The sequence below is a fragment of the Lissotriton vulgaris genome, chromosome 12, assembly GCF_964263255.1.
Source record: "Lissotriton vulgaris chromosome 12, aLisVul1.2, whole genome shotgun sequence".
NCBI lineage: Eukaryota > Metazoa > Chordata > Amphibia > Caudata > Salamandridae > Lissotriton > Lissotriton vulgaris.
The window spans coordinates 190,015,141-190,038,271 of NC_141700.1; positions in this window are offsets into that span (position 1 = coordinate 190,015,141).

Sequence of the window (23,131 nt, forward strand, 5' to 3'; positions counted from 1 at the left end):
CTCTGTGAACTGTTTGAGTATTTGCAATCACTGCCTGTCATATTCTGGGTCGTGACTCAGTCATCTCCTTATCTGTCTCCATTATCCTAGCTGGCCTCCTGCTAGTCCTATTCCCTGTGGGCCTCCAGGGAGCCCCTCACCCCACCACCAAATCTTTCGTGACCCATTCCTGTGCTCACGTACATTGATCCTTGGAGTATTTCCTCATCAGAGATGTCAAAAGTGTCTGCCTGTAACTCACTCCTTAACTTATCAAGGCATTCTGTGTGCGGGAAAACTGCAACATCATATAGTCAATCCCAGTGCATTTGACCAATAAAAAATATATCCCCTCACTCCCACTCACTTACTAATTGCCACAGAATGAAATCTGTCCTCAGGCATAGGTGTTTGTGTTCTCCCTTCATCTGGTCTGGTGTTTAGGAATGAAGCATTCCTGAGAGTAGTGGCGACAAAGATGAATTACAATACAATCCTTCAACATGTGTATGAAATACAACAGAGATTATTTGGCCCAGTCTATGGGCTACCTGAACTGACTACAGTGCATTACTAACCCATGACCTGGTCTACACAAAGCAAACAAATGTTGACAAAGTGTGTGGACACTGTAGAGTATGTAAGGGATTGTGCCTTGGGACATTTGTTTGTATATTCCACAAGCTTAAGCAATCATACAGGGATATGCTAATTAAGGAAAGCTCATTTGTTCAACCTTGGGCAACACCTACCTTTTCATGGAATTGTGTGGATAAGTTTGTAGGTAGTAGCATACTCTAGCTAGAACTGGACTGGACTGTTTCCATTGTGCGAAGGGTAAAGACTGATTTGCATATGGCTGGGTTCAAACTGGAATGGCATGGGGAGAAAAAAACCTATGGATTCAGCCCCAGATCTCTGTACTTGGGTGAATGTATGACGTTGTACTGCATTCTGTGCAGCAATTATTTTTTTGTATTTGTCACCCTGAGTGGGACGGGTATGCCCAGACGTGGGTCCCGTGCTCTCAATGCCACTGGAGTCTGCTATCCGGGCTGATGATGGCTGAACACCCAAAATTGGTCCTAGGATGCTTGTTTCCAGTCCAGGGAGGACCTGGCCTGGCCGTTCGGGCTGAACTGTTCCCATGACTAACAGGATCAAGACTGATTTGCATATGGCTGGGTCAAAACTGGGGTGGCATGGTGAGAAAAAGAACAATGGAAATAACCCAGATCTCTTGATATGGGGGCATGTTTTGATTTGTTCTGCATTCCATCCATTGTGTGTGTGCCTTTTGCAGTCCCACTGGTAACATTTGATTTACAGTCCCTGGGCACACCTGGTGCACTTCACTAGGGACTTACCAGTAAATCAAATATGCCAATCATAGATAAACCACTCACCAATAAAATTTACACAGGGAGGCCTTACATGTTAGCACTGGTCAGCAATGGTAAAGTGCCCAGAGTCCTAAAACTAGCTAAAACAAAATGGAGCACACAGTCAAAAAACATGAAGTCAGAAGCTAAACAACTGGTGAAATCTCGCCAAAGAGGACAGATCTAACACTAAGGAAAATAACATAAGTAAGCACCTCGGATTTGTATTAACTGTTTTGCTAGAATGGCTTTTACTAAATTGTCACATTAACAGCCTGAAACATATCCAGCCAGAACCGATGGTTCAGTATCTTCACTCTAGCTAAAACTCATGCGGTTTTCAGTTGCTACTTTTGTTCAGACCATACAAACTCATGGAAGTGGTGTCCTACAAACAATCTTCATGGCATTGTCTGGTCTCTAGCCTTCCTGTCAGAGCAGTAAAACCCCGAGCCATATCTAACTATCAATGGATTGTATGACAATTATTTCTTCTCAGGGTATGAGCCCTCCTATATTCAAAGGATCTCAATTCTCCATAGTGTGGCAGCTGCTGGGGCCATAAAGGTTGAGATTTTTCTTACTAAACAAGGGTATGAGCTGCCATTTGGGAAACTGTAATATAGGGCATTTGCAGATTATTTTTACATTAAGCACTTTGTTTAGACTTTAACAGGATCCCAGTAAAACAAACCTTAGGCATAAGAAGGAGGTCCATTTTGAGACTGATTTCTTTAGTGAATTTTACCAATCACAGCATTAGTTGGTTTAAAAAAACTGTCGCAATGGCACAACTGAGAAGAGCTCTAGATAGCTCAGAAGAAGAAAACAATCTGCTGTTTGTGTGAAGATTTCCCATCTCCCTGATAAATAACTATCAAGCGATATCCGGAGGAAAAACTCGAAAAAACTGCTGGTGTGTCGGTTCCAAGATTAGAGGTTCCCTTTTTGCCAGCACACCTGCAGTGTTTTCCTCGCTAGACGGCTGTACCCGCCAGTCGACTGCTGCTCCATTTTTCATGGAAGCATTGTATTTAATATTTTTCCGCCGCCACTGGTGCCCTCATTCCTGATTACCCGTTTTGAACCGGGTTGGAATTATCACCAGTTCCACGATCCCATTGCCATTGTTTAACTTTCAGCCCTGACGAGTCACAGTCTTATACCCGATTGACGAAACACGAGTCGGATGGTTTCTCCTGGGCTTTTTCCTCTTAAAGGAAATCCTGAGTACAGGAAAATATACTATTGTTTATCAACCTTGTCTTTTATCATATTTAGCATCAAGTTAAACCATTAATTCACGTTACTTTTGATTGATTATTCTATGTGTGCACAGGACTAAGGGCCAGATGTAGGTAGGCTTTTACCGGTCGGTAACGGCCGAAATCGGCCTTTACCGACCGGTAAAAGCCTTTTCCTATGTAGGGGGCATATTTACCGATTCGGTAAATAACGAATCTGTATTTTCCGATTCGGTATTTATTGAATCAGCATTTACCGATTCGGTATTTACCGAATTGGTAAATGAAATGTAGGAAGCACTTCAAACAGTGCTTCTGGGCTTAAAGGATTCGTTATTTACCACCACCTATTAGTTGGTGGTAAATAACGAATTCCTATGTAAATGCAAATATGTGCATTTACACCTGTGTCATGTGAAAGACATACATGCCCTAAGGGCATATATGTGTGCCCCATGTGCACACAAGCACTAATCAGGGGTGCAACAGGGTGTCAAAGTGACACCCTGCCACCCTTGCCTTTTTCCCAATTTTACCGAATCAGTGACATTCATTCCTATGGGCCTCCAGGCCATAGGAATGAATGGCGAATACTGATTTGGTAATTACCGAATCGGTAAATACCGAATCTTAACAATTCGGTATTTTTTACCAATTTTTTAGCTACATAGCATTTACCAATTCGTAAATACCGAATCAGTAAAATTCGGAATTTACGAATCGGTAAATACTATTTGCCTACATGAGGCCCTTATTTTTCTTTTTTTGTTTTTATTTTTACAATATCATTTATATTGACAAAATCAAGCACTGAATGTACACTAAATGACCATAGTAAAAATCAAATGTACTGGCTAAAATGCAATTCGTTAGTTCAAATATTATCCTGCACTTGTTCAGGAAAATATCCTTGCACCAGCCCATCCATGTAGCAGAGGCCATTTGTGCAATAGTTACTCAGCACCAGTATGAGTGCAAACTGCACAGCATCAAGTGTAAAGGCTATTCAACTTGACCAGGGACTTCGCCATACCAGAGAGAAGGAGGGGGATATGTACCAGGAGTGGAGGAGGGAGGTGTTAGCCGTCTTGGCTTAACCCTCTCTCCTCTACTTCTGAAATGCAAGGCTGCACCATATTTACAAGTATGTGGTGCACTCTTGTGTTTCCCCTGCAATGGCGCTAAGTTTAGCAACTTTGCGCCAACGCAGGATACCTTGCACCAGAGTGCTAGATTGTCTGAGTGCAGGGGAGGATTGTTTATGTGTAGGAAGGTGTTCCTTCCTGCACATAAACAACCCTGAAATGCCATTTTGTCACTTCCATGCATGCTGCTTCATGCAGCACACATAAAAGCGACAAAATTGCATTTAAAAAAAAAATAGATTGTTTATGTACAGGAAGAATCACCTTCCTATACATAAACAAACAATTGCATTTTGCTTTTTCCATGTGTGCTGCACAAGCCAGCACACATGGAAAAAGCAAAAACGAGGAAAAATAATACATTTCTCCTTGTTTCGCGATCTTAAGACCAGTTTTTACCTGGTCTTAATTTTGGTGCTGCCTCCTATGTACGCCACCCTTTGTACATAAGGGGCAGCATCAAAATGAATGGGTGCTGTGGTGAAACGCCCACCGCAACACCAACTACCCAATCCTTTCACACTAACCATAGCGTGAAAGGGGGCGTTAGGTACAAGGCAGCATTAAGCCACATTAAGTGGCTTAACGCTGCCTTGTACATAAGGAGAAAGCCCCTATTACCACCACAACATCACTATAAGTGACATTGTGGTGGCAATACGGGCTTGTACATATGCCCCGGACTCTTTCCTTCAGTGCCCTTTTAGAGAACCACTAAATGAAGTGTTGAGTTAAACATGGTATAATTGTGTTTAGATTCGTTCATTCATATAACATGTAGCATGGTTCATGTGTGGAACAGACATCTAGGATAGACCAGCAGTGTGCTCACATGAGAGTTCAGTGATGAAAGCCCTGCTGCACAACAAGCTGAATGATGAGGCAGGAAGAACCTCTTTGCAGGGATGCCCCAATCACTCTGGCATGGACAGGGAGAGCACACAGCTATATAAAATCAATAAATGCATTAGTTTATTTTTCATAATAAAACACTCTTAATATGGTATTCAATAGAAAAAATATTCTGGGACTTGAAGAATCTGCTGAAGGTTCACAATGTGGTCGAACACTTCTCCTCCCCCACTCATATTAACTGAACATTTTTAGATCAAATCCTAATACCCATTGTGAATATCTCCTGTCTACCACTGGTGGAAGATGATTGGTCTGACCGTTTTCCACTTCTTTTCCATGCCCCCTTCAGAAATTCACAAGTAAGAAACTCTCCGGACAAAACAAAAATCTTAGGGCCTCATTTGCAAGCCCATTGTGCCACTATTGTGCCACTTGTGTGTCCCTTTTTATGATGCACTGACGGCTCAATGGGCTTGCCCAGATTTACAAGGCCACATAAAGTCACCCTACATGACTATTCATGGCCTTGTAAATATGGGCTCCTTTCACGCATTATTCAGCTTGAAAGGGGCATTCAATGGGTGTTGCTGTGAGTGATCCCAGGGAACATACATGGAACCTGGCACATTCCCAGATCTACAACATTTTATGAAGTTGGGAATGCGCCTCTCCAGGGTGAGACATAAGAGTGGTGGGAAGATGAGAAATACTTTTATTTTTCCTAGTTTATTCCTCTTTCTGTGCAAGCTAAATTCTACAGCCAGCTCTCATAGAAAGAGGAAAATGCAATCAATGATTGTTTTTGTGCAGGAAGATGTACCTTCCTCATCAAAAACAATCATCCCCACAATGCCGGCACCCTTGCAACATGATGCAAGGGTGTCTGCACATGCTCATGGAGGCCAGTTGTGCACCAGTGCAGGGGAAAGCACATGGATGTGTCTTATTGTTGTAAATATGACAAATCCCAGTGCTTTTAAAATGATGCTCCTCGGTGCAGAAAAATCGCTTGTGGCGCCACACTGTGTCATTTTGTAGTAAATGAGGCCCTTGGTTTGTAACACCAAACAAATCAGCAAAGAGTCCTATAAACATCCCCTGTTACAAAAACTTGACACATTGGATTTGAAGAATCTTATCCGTATGGTCCATGGACTCTGCACTAAATACATGTATGACATTGTCAGACAAGCTCCAGAAAAACAGAACACATCTAGAGTAACCCATAAAAAACCTTGGTTTCATAGGATGCTGTTAAAAATCTAAAATAGAAATCAAAGTAAGAAAATGACAAAGAGTCATAAGTCTTAGATCCTAGTCAAGCTTTAAAAAGTCCAGAAGAACCTAAAAATGCTAAATTCAATGCTAAATTCAACAGGTTAAATCATTCTTATTTGGGATCAAATACTAAAATCACCTAACCCAATAAGACCCCCTTGAAACTACATAAAATTGTGTACAATGGGTTCCAAGCTAGAATTTCTTACACTTTTCCTCATGAAATACAATAAGGTTGTTCCTTCTCAAGCAAAATCACAAATTACCAAAATAAAAGCAAAACTTTCAATTACTGCTCCAAAAGCTCCACTCCAAATGAGAGACTTCTCTAATTTAAAAAAAACAAACGATGTGCCTAACCAATTACTTTGATAATGTTCTCCCAGCTACCATAATTAAGGCCAACCTCCATCTATTTTCCCGCTAATGGCTGGCATTGTAAATACCTTCTTGTTCAAAGACAAATTACCCAATTGCATGAAATTGGTCCAAATTTCTCCCATCCTCAAAAACGTTAAAGAGGACCCTGAATCCCTAGTTATCTACAGACATGTCTTCTACCTACCCAGCCTTAGAAAAGACATTGGAAATGTATCTCAGTTCATATGAACAAATACATCAAGGACAACAACTTGTTATTTTCCTGTCAATATGGACTCAAAGAGGGTCACAGTAAGCAAACAGTCGCCCTAAACATCTTTGGAGCTATTCATCACATGCTAGATGATGAAGATGGTTGTCTTCTGGTCCTAATGGACCTGTTGGCAGCCTTTGCCACAGAACACTTCTGAAGTTTCTGGAATTCAGAAAGGATTTTAAGTACAAAGTACTAAACTAGTTCAGATCCTCTCTCTATGGTTATTCCCAATTAGTCAAACTAGGAATTTGAAAATTGCACTTTTTGCAGATGCCCCCCACTTTGTGCCCCCATTTGGACTACCCCAAGAGGGTTTTCGGCTCCAACAGTGCTATAGAGCCTGCTAAACAGTCCCCAGTGCCACTGATCTTCCCCCAGAGCTGATATGTGTGAATTGGTAACCCCAATTGTCAAACAATCTACCCCCTTAAATGTCCCTAATATATGGTACCTGTGGTACCCTGGGCATGGGTGGTAAAGGAGTCGCCAGAGTTTGCAGCATTGTTTGTGCCACTCTGAGGGACCGAAGTAAACTACTCATAGCATGCCTGCCATTGCAGGCTCTAGGATCAGTGCAAACGACTTGACCTCGATTCTGCCCTCACCATGCTTGGCAGTCAATGCACTGCCTTTAATGTATGTCAATCACCCCTAAGGAAGGCCTCCTCAAGCCCAGGAGGTAGGTTGCAGCATACCGAAGGTGTGGCCACACACATAGGTGCAAGTTTATAAATCTCTATTGTGCATTTTACCATTAAAGGACACTATAAGTGATAGACAGTCCATGGGATAACATTGGCAGACGCTGAGGTAAAACCGAGGCTGACATCCCTATTATGTTACCACCGAAATATGCAATGTTTGGTATCAAGCAAAGTGCCTTCTCACCCCGATACAATTCTCATGCCAAGAGTGATGTAGCATGCACCTAGGAGGCTACCTTAGAGGTTGCCTACCTGGTTGTCCCAGCTGCGTTCTGCTCTATTTGACAGCACACACTTGCTGCCACTAATACAGAATTCTGACCTACTGCCAGGCAATGTGACCACTCCCAGGAGTAAAGAACAAAGGCCTTGGCAGGATGGCTTTCACACCTCCTCCCTCCCAAGAAGGCAAGTGAAGTGGCACATCAAGACGGTGAGCTTCAAAGGGTGCCCCACCTCTAATATGCATCCAGCTGTCTCCTAGAGGAGTGACCAGCCCTCCCCCTGCCCCAGGCATATTTGCACCTAGGTATGTGTGACAACTAGGTTGTTAGGAAGGCTTTTACCCCCCACCATAGGGCAAGCTACGGGAAACCGCATTTACAATGCCGTTATCACATGGCGTAATTATAACAATGCGGTTGTTATAACAACTGTGTTGTTACAATGTGATGCCTTTACATCGCAAGTCATTAGACCGACTTGCCGCAGGGGGCGCTCCAACCTAAGGCATAGTATAATTTACTATTTCAACACCTTCCCTACTGTTGCGCAGGCTGGAGTTGGAATAGTAAATTATACTATTCCTAAATCCAGCGCGCCACCTACAGCAAGTCGATCTAATGACTTTCGATGTAAAGGTACTGCGTTCTAACAACACAGTTGTTGTAACAACCACGTTGTAATAGAACGCAATGTTATAGCATGCAATGTAATATGCTATATTCGCTAGCTACACCTCTAAAGTGAGCTGCCTGGTCTGTACACCTAATGGAGGAGTTTGCATTTTTAAAAGTGGTAGAAATAGTGGGTTCTGGGTAGAAAAGGTGACTTGCATCCCCAGATGTGATCACCTCAAGGACCGATTAGTTGCCGGGACTAGCAGCCCATTAACTTCTTGATCCCACACCACTAACTCCCCTAAATATAGGATTTAAGTGACTCCCCTGACACCAGAATCTCAGTTCTGAACATTCTGCATTGTAGAGGGCAAAGAAGGGAACTGTGTTGGTGACAGCAGGACTTGCACCAAAGCAAAAAGGGGATGCTCTGTCACTGTGGCAACACTCCTAGAACGGCCTCATTAGGGCTAGTTCTAGACTATCTCTTAGTTCCTCCAGACAGAGGGCCTACTGTGGAAGCCTGAAGCACATGGACTAGTGGCACTTGTTCCCTGAAAACTGCAGGTAAAACAACACTCCCGATCTGAAGAATCACTGGCCACAGGGCAGTCTGAGGCGTTGTTCAAATCCAGATCATCTAGTGCATTGGGGAAACTGTAGTCCTGCCTTACACAAAGTTACAAGCAGGTATCGCACTCCCTGAGACCACCGGAAGTCAAAGTAACTTAATGCTTCACTAACCTTGGCCAAGGCTTGTTGGTCGCCAGTCCGGCAACCGACCCCTGCATTTGACGCTGCACTTAGAGGGGACTCCATCTGACGTTTATCCAATTTCAGCAGCAACTTTATTGTTGTGTTTTTGCCTCTTTTCACCCCTCAACACTGTTTCAGTGGTAAAAGCAGCTCTCCTGCGGCTCCCGTTCAGCATCAGAGACAGCCAGGACAACTCTGCACCGGGGCCCCATCAGCCAGATTAGCATGCAGGCAGGTAGGAAAAGTAGCTAGTCAGGAGGCGCACACTCCCAAAAGGCTAGCCACACCTTCGGGGAGGGCTGGGAGGTCTGTACAGCCAAGGAATAGTTTTGCCGCTTTGGAAAACCCTGAAAGTAGTGAAGTTCCGGCAAAAAAAGTGATGTACACCCACTGGATTTTATTACCTCTGGGGTGGATTAGCTGCAGGTTGAGCTAGCCCATTGGTCACTGTCCCTCATACCTCTAATTCCAAGATTTATTGGGCACGCCTAAAATAAGAACCTCAGTTCTGCACAAGATTACAAAGCACGTCAAGAAGAAAGTGATCACGGACAACAGGATTTGGGCCTAGCCACAAAGTTCAAGACCGGTACCTAGGTTCCTGTGGCACCATATAGTGGAATTGCATGAACGGCTTTGGTCAGTGGCTGAACCTCAACTCTCCTTGCAGGAGGGTCTATGAGAAATCAAGTCAGAACCCCTTTCAACAGGTGTGACCTCTCCCCTGAAAACTGAAGGTAAATCGACATGAGCCCACAGAGATAGCCCATAGAAAAGTGGTGAAGTACATGCTGGGAGTTATAGTTGGGCTCACTCCAAGTTTCGAGCCACTAGTGCGCTCCTTTGGACCGCCACCCACAGTAGTAACCTTTTATTACCTTTCCCACAACCAAGTTGTTGGTCGCCAGTCCGGTAACCAACCCCTTAAGTGACATCTACAACAAGAGGCCACTTAACAGCACCTTTGGCCAACATTGGAATGACCCCATCTCCTGTGCTTGTAGATCCTCAAACTGTTAAGGTTTACATTGTGGTAAAAGCTTCTTTGGTGCGACCTGTTCTGGTGATTGACAGCTGAAGCTACCTCTGCACCCAAAGTCACTGAGGAAAGTAAAAAAAATTGAGCTGTTGAGTCTAGGTCCTGGGACCCCAAACATCTCTTCTGTGCAAGGGTACACTGCAGAGTGGCTCACGTTCAAAGTGATTGACAGTTTGAAGCTATCGCTGCACCCAGACTCACTGAGCAAGGTAAAAGTGAACTGGCTATTGAACCCTGGTCCTGGGACCCCAAAGACCTCTAACCTGAGAGGGTGAGAAGTAATTCAACTGAGAAGTGACCATTTGTCATGAGAGTGAGTTTTCCTATTGACTGAAATGTTAAAAGCCACGATTTAAGGCCTACTGAGAGTTCAGAAGTTCCATCTGCACCCTGAGTCCCCGAACAAGGTACAAGTAATCTGACTGTAGAAACCCGGTTCTTGGCCCCCAAAGACCTCTACCTTGAGAGGGTAGAAAGTAATTCGACCCCTAATTGGATGTTTGTCCCGAGCAGCATTTCCTATTGACCGCAATGTTAAATGTTTGAAGGATTTAACACATTTATTTTCTAATGCTTTAAAAATCTATAACTCTGGTTATGTGTAAGATAAAAAAAAAGTGTTTTGATGTCTAAATGTATATACACATAAGCTTTATTTTTGTAAATTGTTGTTGAATTCCTTTCAAGTCGTCTTAATTACTTATGCCCCATAATGGTACTGGAAAATGCTTTACACATGTTCCTGCAGTATTGCCTGACTGCTCTTTGCCACACTACCAGGACTGAGCTAAGGATTATTGTTGTTAAATCCAAGGATCATCTCTGCGTATTGTGAAAATATTGCATGGTTAGGCCTCCCAGCCTTACCAAATAATATTCCACCTTGCAACACATGGATAAATAAATAAATAAATACATTTCTCCCTTCTGTCCTCGGATCGCCATCAAGATTATAGCGCGGGGATGCCCTCGGGTCACCAGGCGCTTTACAAATCGCTAAATAAATAAATAATACTACATTCATTTTATATGCTTCTTACGTTATGTACACCACATTGCGTAAAACAGAAGTTATCAGACTTGGTCTGTCTCTGTGAAGTGTTGTGCCCAGGCTCAGCATGTGAAGGTGTGTAATCTCCCAACAAGCAACTGGCCATCATAACAGAGCTAGCATGTCCTGGCAGCAAACACATGATAGATTAAGGCACAAAGGCGTGCCTTAAGTTATTCCTGCTAACCAGGTGATATGTAGATGCACATTGTTTCAGTGTCCTTCCTGTTTTCTGTACAGAGGAAGAGTGCAAATTCTGCTATCAACGTAATAGACATGAGATTCTGCAATCCCTGTTCAAAAATCTTTGTCTACTTTCTTTATAATACATGTCATTCTGCAACCTGTAAAAAAACTTGTCTCTAATTTCATTATAATCAGCAACTTGTGACACACCTAGTTGTCTATGTTTAAGAAATGAAGTCAGAACTCAACTGCAATAGCTTGATAAAATTGGCCTCTGATAACACTATGCCTGCTGCCAGTAGCCAGGCAAAAGGATGGTCATGCCATGGAGCATATTTAAAGCAGCTGTTTAAGGTCCAAAATGAAACATTGCATTTCTTTCTTCTACTCTATTTTCCTAGCTGTTTTGTGTTTTAGCTGTTTAGTGATAAATATAAAGGAAATATTAATGGCAACAAATTTGTTTTCTTACATCCCTTAGGTAATCATAGAAATGTAGCACTTTTTATTCATGTTTCTATACATGCTGTGCTACTTACTTTGCTTTTTTTAATAAAACAAGTTGTATTAAACTGAATTTAATACTGTTTTAGCAACAAATATCTAACAGCTTTATTGATCTGTTTAATTTTGCACTTCGAATTCTGTTTTTATCCTTTATATTTGCAAACATGCTGTCTCTTTCATATGAAAAGCTACACGCCAAGTATTTAAGTGACTTGTGGAAAAAGCGATGGTATGACCATGTATTATAGGTAATAAAGCACCTCTGCTGTGCAAGATAAGGATATTGCAGGTGACATCAGAGTTCCAGAACCTTATAAAGGAACTTAATCTTCTGCCTCATTCCTTCATATGGTCCTAGAACTCCTCAGTGACTTGCAGTACCCCTATAATGAATAGCAAGAAGTAATTTATCCCAGAAATATTAGGTGACTGGTGATGCCCACAGTCGCCTATTATAAAGAAATAATGTAGGCACTCACATGTGATAAATTATTACAGATGAGTTCTGACAGACAATGCCTTCTGCCAGCAGCTGAGGTGAAAGGCAGGTCAGGTCATGGAGAATAAGTAAAGCAGATGTTTAAACAAAGAAAGTGAAGAGTTGCTTTTATATGGCAAGGGTAATTTGTCCCATATTTATTGAAGCCCTGTTAATATAGCCGATTTGTGATAACCTTTTTAGATCACCGGTGCATTGTAAAATAACTGTTTTTAACTATTATCAGCCCCCAATCTTGGCAATTGTATTATCAACCTTGGAAGGATAAAATGCTGTGATGTATTCAAATGGTGATCTCCAACTTCTTCTCATAACACTGTAGCAGGTGCATATTTGCCAAATTATCTATCAGATACAAAGGGAGACTGCCTTGGGCCTTAGAGATGCTGTAGAGATGTCTCTCTTCCTTCAGTCATTCTGGGTTATATGTACACAAGCAGCGAACCTCATGGGGAAATGGAGGCCCACAGAAGTTTATACATCATACTTTAGTGTTATAAATGGGTATAGACATCGTATATTTTTTTCCTGAAAAGAGAACAAAAAGGGGGGCGTGGCTTGGGCCGCCGGCAAGGTGGCCGCACCCAGCTGAGGCTCCGCAGACAAGCGGAACAATTTTGATGTTGGAGTGACTATGGGACTTCAACCCGGCTACGGAATGGATGCTGTAGGGGAGCAGATCCTGGGGCACAGGTAGCTGTTCTTCTTTTTCCTTTTTTAAGCTGCCCGTAGACCTGTTCCCCTAGCGTCACGCTCCTCTCTTCATAGTTAGCGGCACCCGCCATTTTGTCCACGGCGGGTTGCCGCCTCACTTTCTCTTCATGAAGGGTTTTCCCGCGTCTCTGGAGAAGCAGTACAGGTCTTCACATGGACAATGTTTGGGCAATTATACTTTATTTGGATAACTACACAGCCTTTTTAGGCACTTTTATATGCATTTTTTACAGACTAATGGCAGATTCCAGGACACTTCTCTGTGAGGTACTTCAATATCATATTTTCTTTCATGGGTAAGGGATGCAGGAGGTTGCGGGAATGGACAGATATGTATGCAGACAGCCCAGTGCTCAAGTTGGAATAATATTGGGAGGGGTGATTTATGAATTAAATAGATAACGCTCCAAGAGTTTAGGTAAAATTACCACGAGCCACAAGCGTAGAAACTACAGATGAGTATAAGGCTGTATTTCTGCAGAAACTAGTGTGTTGATTTCATTTGATGTTATATGCATTTCCGTGAATGGATGATTAATTGGAAAATGTTTTATCATGTTTTAGTGAACCCCGAAGAAGGGCGCTGTGCCGCCCGAAATGCATTGGGTTTTTATGAAATAAACACTGCCTGAGATGAGCCTGGCATTATGCGTATTTATTGAAGAGGTCCGGATGGACACTGAATGAATATAAGAAACTTGGAAAACAGCCCAAAAATACTCCAGACGTGGATTTCAAAAATACAGAGCATGAAGAATGTAGTAAAATGGAGAAATAAATAATGGTTAAATATGAAGATTAGGTGACAATGGTTAAAGTTTTCAAAGCCGCAAGGGCGGCGTAATTGCTGTGCATTTGGCTGGGGCATGAATGTGTCCCATTTGTACTTGTCTAGGTCGTACCTGGTGGCATTTGGTCATGCCACATACCAATCTGCACGCTATCAAAAACCTAAGGATTAGGAAGATGGAAGAAAAAGAAACAGAAAAAAAACTGTTAAAAATAAGGTGTGCATCCCTTACCCATGAAAGAAAATGTTGTAACTTAGCCCACCAAAGGTTTTGCACCCACGTATCTAATGAATGAAGGATCTAAGGATAAGAAGAAGGAATGAACCCACGTGACTGGTAAAACATCAGGGCTCATCGCAAGCATTTGAAAGACACAGTACCAATGATTCCAGCGGATTTTTAAGTGTACTTTTTTAAGGACAACTAGGTATTAATGAAGTGAACATGGACAAACATGATGCAGGACAACCGGGACACTGCATTGTGGGAATACAGTATATTTGAGGTGTTAGAAACAGAGGTGGCGGGAAAAGATACCTTGGGGCCTATCGTGACTTGAAATAGAAGTGGCCAATAGGGAGCAAGGAGGGTGGGTCCGCAGGTAGATAAGCAAACAGGTGAAGTAGTTTACTAGCAGAGCCGCAACCGTTGGTGAAAGGGAGAGGCTTTTTAACCCACACGGCAGGTATGTGAACTCGGAGGACTTTTTGATTTAATAAGAAGCCCAAAACGTGTGAGATTTTGATTTAAGGTTGAAATCGTGAGCACAGAAAACAAAGGATGAAAGTAGTTTGAAAGTTAGGAGCGGAACAGAGAGGGAAGATGCGTTATTAGGCTGGCGTTTAACTTTGTAAACATCTCTGTGAGAAACAAGTCGGAAGGTTCAAAGGGTCAGACGCAGACAGGGCAGTTCAAACGTTTAGATAAACATGTGGGTTGGAGAAGTGAAAGGGTGTAGAGGGTTGCGGGGAATGGACAGATATGTATGCAGACAGCCCAGTGCTCAAGTTGGAATAATATTGGGAGGGGTGATTTATGAATTAAATAGATAACGCTCCAAGAGTTTAGGTAAAATTACCACGAGCCACAAGCGTAGAAACTACAGATGAGTATAAGGCTGTATTTCTGCAGAAACTAGAGTGTTGATTTCATTTGATGTTATATGCATTTCCGTGAATGGATGATTAATTGGAAAATGTTTTATCATGTTTTAGTGACCCCCGAAGAAGGGCGCTGTGCCGCCCGAAATGCATTGGGTTTTTATGAAATAAACACTGCCTGAGATGAGCCTGGCATTATGCGTATTTATTGAAGAGGTTCGGATGGACACTGAATGAATATAAGAAACTTGGAAAACAGCCCAAAAATACTCCAGACGTGGATTTCAAAAATACAGAGCATGAAGAATGTAGTAAAATGGAGAAATAAATAATGGTTAAATATGAAGATTAGGTGACAATGGCTAAAGTTTTCAAAGCCGCAAGGGCCGCGTAATTGCTGTGCATTTGGCTGGGGCATGAATGTGTACCATTTGTACTTCAATATTATAACCAGTCGGTGGAGTGCTATGATATACCTGTACTGTCTAGATAATATACTTGTTCACCGCTTGGACACAATTTTGCACCTTCTTTGCAGTCTGTTATGAAGCATCTGTGAGGTATTTTTTTGCATCATCTTTAGTGCTTTTGCACAAGATTCTCAGCATTATTGCAACTTTATGCAGCAGATCACCTAATGCAAAGCATTCTGTTAAAGACCTTCCATTTTACATAGAGGAGCCTTTTTCCCCACTGTCACCTTGTTGTGCCTTTCTTGAATGAGCTTTTATAATAGTGGTTACTTCCTACAGTTTCATGGGGACTAGATTATAACTCTCAGAATCATCGCTACCCACATGAGTCACCATCTACTCATATGGTCTTTTCTCATTTGGGACGGCCCTAAACTGGTCTGCTGTTCAACCACGTTTATTTGAGGAGAGTTTCCGTCTCTTTCAAGCTTTGAAACCTTTTGTGGCGCACACTTACAGTCCATTCAGCTAGACACTCTTGCTTTTCCTTCCCCGCCTGCTCTGCCATTCAAAGTTGAGGTCCGCTGTTGTAGCTGCGGTATCCTCAACATAGACTGTCTCTGCAGCCTGTACCTCTTCTTACGACTAGTTGTACTACCTGTTAATATAGCCTGTTCCTCTTCTTACGGCTAGTTGTACTACCTGTTAATATAGCCGATTCCTCCTTTTTACCAGCCTATATCGGATTTTGACATCTCCATGGATCCTCCACCCTTACTTGTTTCAAAAACTACACTTACAGCAATGTCTTCTCAGAGCAAGGATTCTACTACGACGGCCACTAACAAGCGCCAAAAGAAAGAGCCTAATTCTCCTATGAAATCACCACTCCCAATCACTATGGAGGATCTTATGGAAGAACTTAAGCTTATGAACCCTTTTGTTATAGACAATAACACTGCCATTCAAAGGCTCGAAGAGAAATAGTCTAACCTAGAATCCAGAGTTTCTGAGGTAGAACAAAAGTTCAGCGATACTCAAGATATGATACCTCAAGTGGCAGCCATGTCTAAAGAAATCGATCTACTTAAGTCACAAACTGAAGGTTTGAAAAACTGAAACAGGCGTAACAACCTACACATTTATGGTATTCCTGAAAGAGAGGAGGGATCGGATATACTCTCCTTTTTGAAGACCCGGATCCCTAAGATTGTTGGCCTTAGAGAAGGTATCAACCTCGACTTGCAACGTGCTCATCGCATTGGTCCACCACCCGGAGGTTCCTCATCTACTTCGTCAAATGATCGTCCTCGTGGGATAATTTTTCTGTTTTTGGAATAAACTAAATTATTGAAGGTTCTCTCCGCTGCTAAATTAAGAAAGCACATGTTGTGGTCTGGTCAATAAATATTTTTCTCTCAAGATGTTGCTCGTGCAACTGCTGCTCGTCGCAAGGAATTCCTTTCTCTTCACCCTGCACTTCGATCAATGAACGCCAGATATGGCTTGGTGCACCCTTGCTTCTTCAAAGTCACATTTAAGGACCGCTCCTACTCCTTTGATCACACTGAAGACTTGCGTCACTTTATTTCTCGTCATAAGGGAGAGGAGATGGTTATTGGAGGATCCAGATTGTTGTTCTTTCTTGTATTATCTTGAATTTGATGCCTTCTTTTCTCCACATGTTGGTTTGCATGACTATGTCATGTTTCTTTCCAGTTGCTGTTGATTGTAGTCCAATGTTTTACAGTTCACTGTTGGTTCTTGTTTCTTTCCTTTTTATGTAGATGGTTATCTCTCAATGTTTCTTGTGCTTTTTTCACAGGTGTTCTCCCTTCACTACAGAATCATTCCTTTGATGTCTCCTCACCCTTACCCTATTGTATTGACCCTATTGTTTACAATTGTCTTCAATGTCTGTTAAGTTTTCATGTTCTCACTTCATTCGTTGTCCAATTCACCGTCAGGGATTATTCCTAATTTGTACTGTCTTCCTTCCTATTTTCCTTTATATCAGCTCTCTTCCTTATGTTCTTTTAATGTGCTCCCTTTTTTCTTTCTTCTTTATCAATTGGTCTATTTGTTCCCTTCGCCTTCTGGTTCCTTTGCTGGCTCTGTTGCTTGTCTTCCCCTTGCAGCTCCCATCCTCCACCTGTCTCTCTCCCTTCAGATGTGTATTCCATCATCCTTGACTGCAGTCATCCGGCTGCCTGTCAACTTTTCTTTTCTTATTTGTTTCTTCTTCTTTCTCCTTTTTCTTTTTTCCTTTCTTTTTTCTTTCCATGTATATCTCTTTCTCTTCTTCTCTTCTCTTCTTTTCTATTTTTTATTTTTCATACATTTTGTCTTTCAATGTATTCTGTCACAAACTTCTTTTCACCAAGTTGCAACTATCTATATTTAGTTTGACTGCTCATTTTCAATCTCTTTCATGGCTTTGTTCTTGATTTCCTCTATAATGAATATATAGTTTGGCTGATTTGTCTATTACCGTTGATATTATCACTAATTTATTTGTATATTATTGGCTGATAATGTTCGTATTGTATCATGGAATGTTAAAGGTTTGCGCAATCCTGTTAAAAAGCAATGCGTACTTACTCATTTATCTAAAATTCAATGCAAAATTGCTATGTTACAAGAAACCCACCTTAACGAGAGTGATGTTAATTCCCGTAAAAAGCAGTGGATAGGTCATGTTTATTGTTCTCCCTCTAAAGACAGAATAAATGGTGTTGTAATACTTTTTCACAAATCTTTATCCCTCATGATAGAAAAAGAAGAAAAGGATGATAAAGGTCACTGGCTCCTTCTTCACACTATAATTAATGGCTCCCAGGTTTCCCTACTTAACATTTATGGCCCCACAGGCATTGACTCACAATTCTCTCAATCCATGTCACACATTTTACATTCATGCACTAGTCCTAACCTCATAGTCAGTGTTGACTGCAACCAAGTCATGGACCCCTTCACTGATAGGAAATCCTCCTCCAAGTATATCCACAATAAAATGCAGAAAACTTTTGTTAGGACCATTTCTGCAAGGGGTCTGGCAGATACCTGGAGAATATTCAATCCTCATAATTTGGAATACACATTTTATTCACCTATTCATAACTCTACTTCTAGAATTGATTATATATTTTTAAGCCCACACCTTCTTTCACACCTCATACATGCAGAGATTGGCCCTATTCTTATCTCAGATCACGCTCCTTTCTAAATAAGCTTAGATATTCCCTCTTTATCTCCCAAATCTCGCCATTGGCATTTTAATAATTATCTTCTTAAAGATCCCTCCTTTCTTAGCCAATTTAAAGATTTTGTCTCTGAATTATTTCTTCTCAATCCTTCTCCTGAAATGTCTTTTCACATTGACAACAGGATGTGGGAGCACACCGCTGACCTCTCAGGCAAGACTTGCCCCTGGCATTCCGGTAAATGCAGTCTCTTATAGCTCACTCCGATATTTTCGAGTATTTCGCCAAGGTTGGCGCAGATAGTGCTGATCTCTAGACACGTGTTTCTGGTTTAATAACCGTCATCTGTAGAGAATGCAGTCTTTATTTTGGGGTTTGCTGAGTATGCTGCCAAACATTATATCAGGTCAGGTACTTTCTCACTGGCACGCAGGTGCTTCATCCACGAGTTAGTCAGCTCTAAGCATGGGCGAAATTTGCGAATTCGTGATCCGCGAATTTGCGGATTTGCGAATTCGCTATCTGCAAAATTCGCGAATTTGTGCGAATCTGCGAATTTTTTAATTTTTGCGTGTTCGCGGGACGCTTTGTGTGTTCGCGGGGCGATTTGCGTGCTCGCGGGGCGCTTTTCGTGTTCGCAGGTTTTTTTTGTGCGAGACCGCAATGCGCCCTCTGGTTCATCACTGCCACCCTCTCGTTTTTTGTGCCCTTCTGCCCTCTGTACCACTCGTTTTTGTGCCTTTCTGCCCTCTGCCCCACTCGTGTTTGTGCTCTTCTGCCCTCTGCCCAACTCATTTTGTTGTCTTCTGCCCTCTGCCCCACTCGTTTCTGCTCTCAGCCCAACTTGTTTTTGTGGTCTTCTGCCCTCTGCCCCACTCGTTTCTGCCCTCTGTCCCACTCGTTTATGTGCTATTCTGCTCTCTGCCCCACTCGTTTTTGTGCCCTTCTGCCCTTTGCCCCGCTTGTTTATTGTGCCCTTCTGCCCTCTGCCCCACTTTTTTGTGCCTTTCTGCCCCACTTGTTTTTGTTCCCTTCTGCCCTCTGCCCCACTCATTGTTGTGCCCTTTCTGCCCTCTGCCCCACATGTTTTTGTGCAATTCTGCCCTCTGCCCCACTCGATGTTGTGCCCTTCTGCCCCTTGCCCCACTCGTTTTTGTGCCATTCTTCCGTCTGTCCCACTCGTTGTTGTGCCCTTCTGCCCTCTGCCCCACTCGTGTTTGTGCCATTCTGCCCTCTGCCCCACTCATTGTTGTGCCCTTCTACCCTCTTCCCCACTCGTTGTTGTGCCATTCTGCCCTCTGCCCCACTCGTTTTTTGTGCCCATCTGCCCTCTGCCACACTCGTTGTTGTGCCCTTCTGCCCTCTGCCCCACTCATTTTTGTGCCATTCTGCCATCTGCCCCACTCATTTGTGTGCCATTCTGCCCTCTGCCCACTCTTTTTTGTGCCCTTCCACCCTCTGCCCCACTTGTTTTTGTGCCCTTCTGCCTTCTGCCCCACTCGTTGTTGTGCCCTGCCCTCTGCCCCACTCGTTTTTGTGCCATTCTGCCCTCTGCCCCACTCGCTGTTATGCCCTTCTGCCCTCTGTACCACTCGTTTTTGTGCCTTTCTGCCCTCTGCCCCACTCATGTTTGTGCCCTTTTGCCCTCTGCCCCACTCGTTTTTGTGCTCTTCTGCCCTCTGCCCAACTCGTTTTTGTGGTCTCCTGCCCTCTGCCCCACTCGTTTCTGCTCTCTGCCCCACTCGTTTTTGTGCCCTTCTGCCCTCTGCCCCACCTGTTTTGTGCCCTTCTGCCCTCTGCCCCACTCGTTGTTGTGCCCTTTCTGCCTTTTGCCCCACTTGTTTTTGTGCCATTCTGCCCTCTGCCCCACTCATTGTTGTGCCCTTCTGCCCCTTGCCCCACTCGTTTTTGTGCCATTCTGGCCTCTGTCCCACTCATTGTTGTGCCCTTCTGCCCTCTGCCTCACTCGTTGTTGTGCCCTTCTGCCCTCTGCCCCACTCGTTGTTGTGCCATTCTGCCCTCTGCCCACTCGTTGTTGTGCCCTTCTGCCCTCTGCCCCACTCATTTTTGTGCCATTCTGCCCTCTGCCCCACTCATTTTTGTGCCATTCTGCTTTCTGCCCCACTCATTTTTTGTGCCCTACTGCCCTCTGCCACACTCTTTGTTGTGCCCTTCTGCCCTGTGCCCCACTCGTTTTTGTGCCATTCTGCCCTCTGCCCCACTCGTTTTTGTGCCATTCTGCCCTCTGCCCACTCCTTTTTGTGCCCTTCTACCCTCTGCCCCATTCGTTTTTGTGCCCTGCTGCCCTCTGCCCCACTCGTTTTTATGCCCTGCCCTCTGCCCCACTCTTTTTTGTGCGATTCTGCCCTCTGCCCCACTCGTTGCTGTGCCCTTCTGTCCTCTGTACCACTCGTTTTTGTGCCTTTCTGCCCTCTGCCCCACTCGTGTTTGTGCCCTTTTGCCCTCTGCCCCACTCATTTTTGTGCTCTTCTGCCCTCTGCCCAACTCGTTTTTGTGGTCTTCTGCCCTCTGCCCCACTTGTTTTTGTGCTCTTCTGCCTTCTGCCCAACTCGTTTTTGTGCCCTTCTGCCCTCTGCCCCAATCGTTTTTTGTGCCCTTCTGACCTCTGCCCCACTTTTTTGTGCCTTTCTGCCCCACTCGTTTTTGTTCCTTTCTGCCCTCTGCCCCACTCGTTGTTGGGCCCTTTCTGCCTTCTGCCCCACTCGTTTTTGTGCCATTCTGCCCTCTGCCCCACTCATTGTTGTGCCCTTCTGCCCCTTGCCCCACTTATTTTTGTGCCTTTATGCCCTCTATCCAACTCTTTGTTGTGCCCTTCCGCCCTCTACCCCACTCGTTTTTGTGCCATTCTGCCCTCTGCCCACTCTTTTTTTTGCCTTTATACCCTCTGCCCAATTTGTTTTTGTGCCCTGCTGCCCTCTGCCCCAATCGTTTTTGTGCCCTGCCCTCTGCCCCACTCTTTTTTGTGCCATTCTGCCCTCTGCCCCACTCGTTGCTGTGCCCTTCTGTCCTCTGTACCACTCGTTTTTCTGCCTTTCTGCCCTCTGCCCCCACTCGTGTTTGTGCCTTTTTGCCCTCTGCCCCACTCGTTTTTGTGCTCTTCTGCCCTCTGCCCAACTCGTTTTTGTGGTCTTCTGCCCTCTGCCCCACTCGTTTTTGTGCTCTTCTGCCCTCTGCCCAACTCATTTTTGTGCCCTTATGCTCTCTGCCCCACTTGTTTTTTGTACCCTACTGTCCTCTGCCCCACTTTTTTGTGCCTTTCTGCCCCACTCGTTTTGGTTCCCTTCTGCCCTCTGCCCCACTCATTGTTGGGCCCTTTCGGCCTTCTGCCCCACTCGTTTTTGTGCCATTCTGCCCTCTGCCCCACTTATTGTTGTGCCCTTCTGCCCCTTGCCCCACTCGTTTTTGTGCCATTCTGCCCTCTATCCCACTCGTTGTTGTGCCCTTCCGCCCTCTCCCCCACTCGTTTTTGTGCCATTCTGCCATTTGCCCCACTCGTTGTTGTGCCCTTCTGCCCTCTGCCCCACTCGTTGTTGTGCCATTCTGTCCTCTGCTCCACTCGCTGTTGTGCCCTTCTGCCCTCTGCCCCACTCATTATTGTGCCCTTCTGCCCTCTGCCCCACTTGTTTTTTGTGCCCGTCTGCCCTCTGCCACACTTGTTGTTGTGCCCTTCTGCCCTCTGCCCCACTCGTTTTTGTGCCATTCTGCCCTCTGCCCCACTCGTTTTTGTGCCATTCTGCCCTCTGCCCACTCTTTTTTGTGCCCTTCTACCCTCTGCCTCTGCCCCACTCGTTTTTGTGCCATTCTGCCCTCTGCCCCACTTGTTTTTGGGCCATTCTGCCCTGTGCCCCACTCGTTGTTGTGCTCTTCTGCCCTCTGCCCCACTCATTTTTGTGCCCTTCTGCCCTCTGCCCTACTCGTTTTTGTGCCCTTCTGCCCTCTGCCCCACTTGTTGTTGTGCCATTCAGCCCCACTTTTTTTGTGTGCCATTCTGCCCTTTGCCCCACTCGTTGTTGTGCCCTTCTGCACTCTGCCCCACTCGTTTTTGTGCCCTGCTCTCTGCCCCACTCGTTGTTGTGCCATTCTGCCCTCTGCCCTACTCGTTGTTGTGCCCTGCTGTCCTCTGCCCCACTTGTTGTTGTGCCATTCTGCCCTCTGCCCACTCTTTTTTGTGCCCTTCTGCCCTCTGCCCCACTCGTTTTTGTGCTCTTCTGCCCTCTGCCCAACTTGTTTTTGTAGTCTTCTGCCCTCTGCCCCACTCGTTTCTGCCCTCTGCCCCACTTGTTTTTGTGCCATTCTGCCCTCTATCCCACTCATTGTTGTGCCCTTCCGCCCTCTGCCCCACTCGTTTCTGTGCCATTCTGCCCTTTGCCCCACTCGTTGTTGTGCCCTTCTGCCCTCTGCCCCACTCGTTGTTGTGCCCTTCTACCCTCTGCCCCTCTCGTTTTTGTGCCATTCTTCCCTCTGCCCCACTCGCTGTTGTGCCCTTCTGCCCTCTGCCCCACTTGTTGTTGTGCCATTCTGCCCTCTGCCCACTCTTTTTTGTGCCCTTCTGCCCTCTGCCCCACTCGTTTTTGTGCTCTTCTGCCCTCTGCCCAACTTGTTTTTGTAGTCTTCTGCCCTCTGCCCCACTCGTTTTTGTGCCCTTCTGCCCTTTGCCCCACCCATTTTTTTGGCCTTCGGCCCTCTGCCCCACTTTTTGTGCTTTTCTGCCCCACTTGTTTTTTTCCCTTCTGCCCTCTGCCCCACTCGTCGTTGTGCCCTTTCTGCCCTCAGCCCCACTTGTTTTTG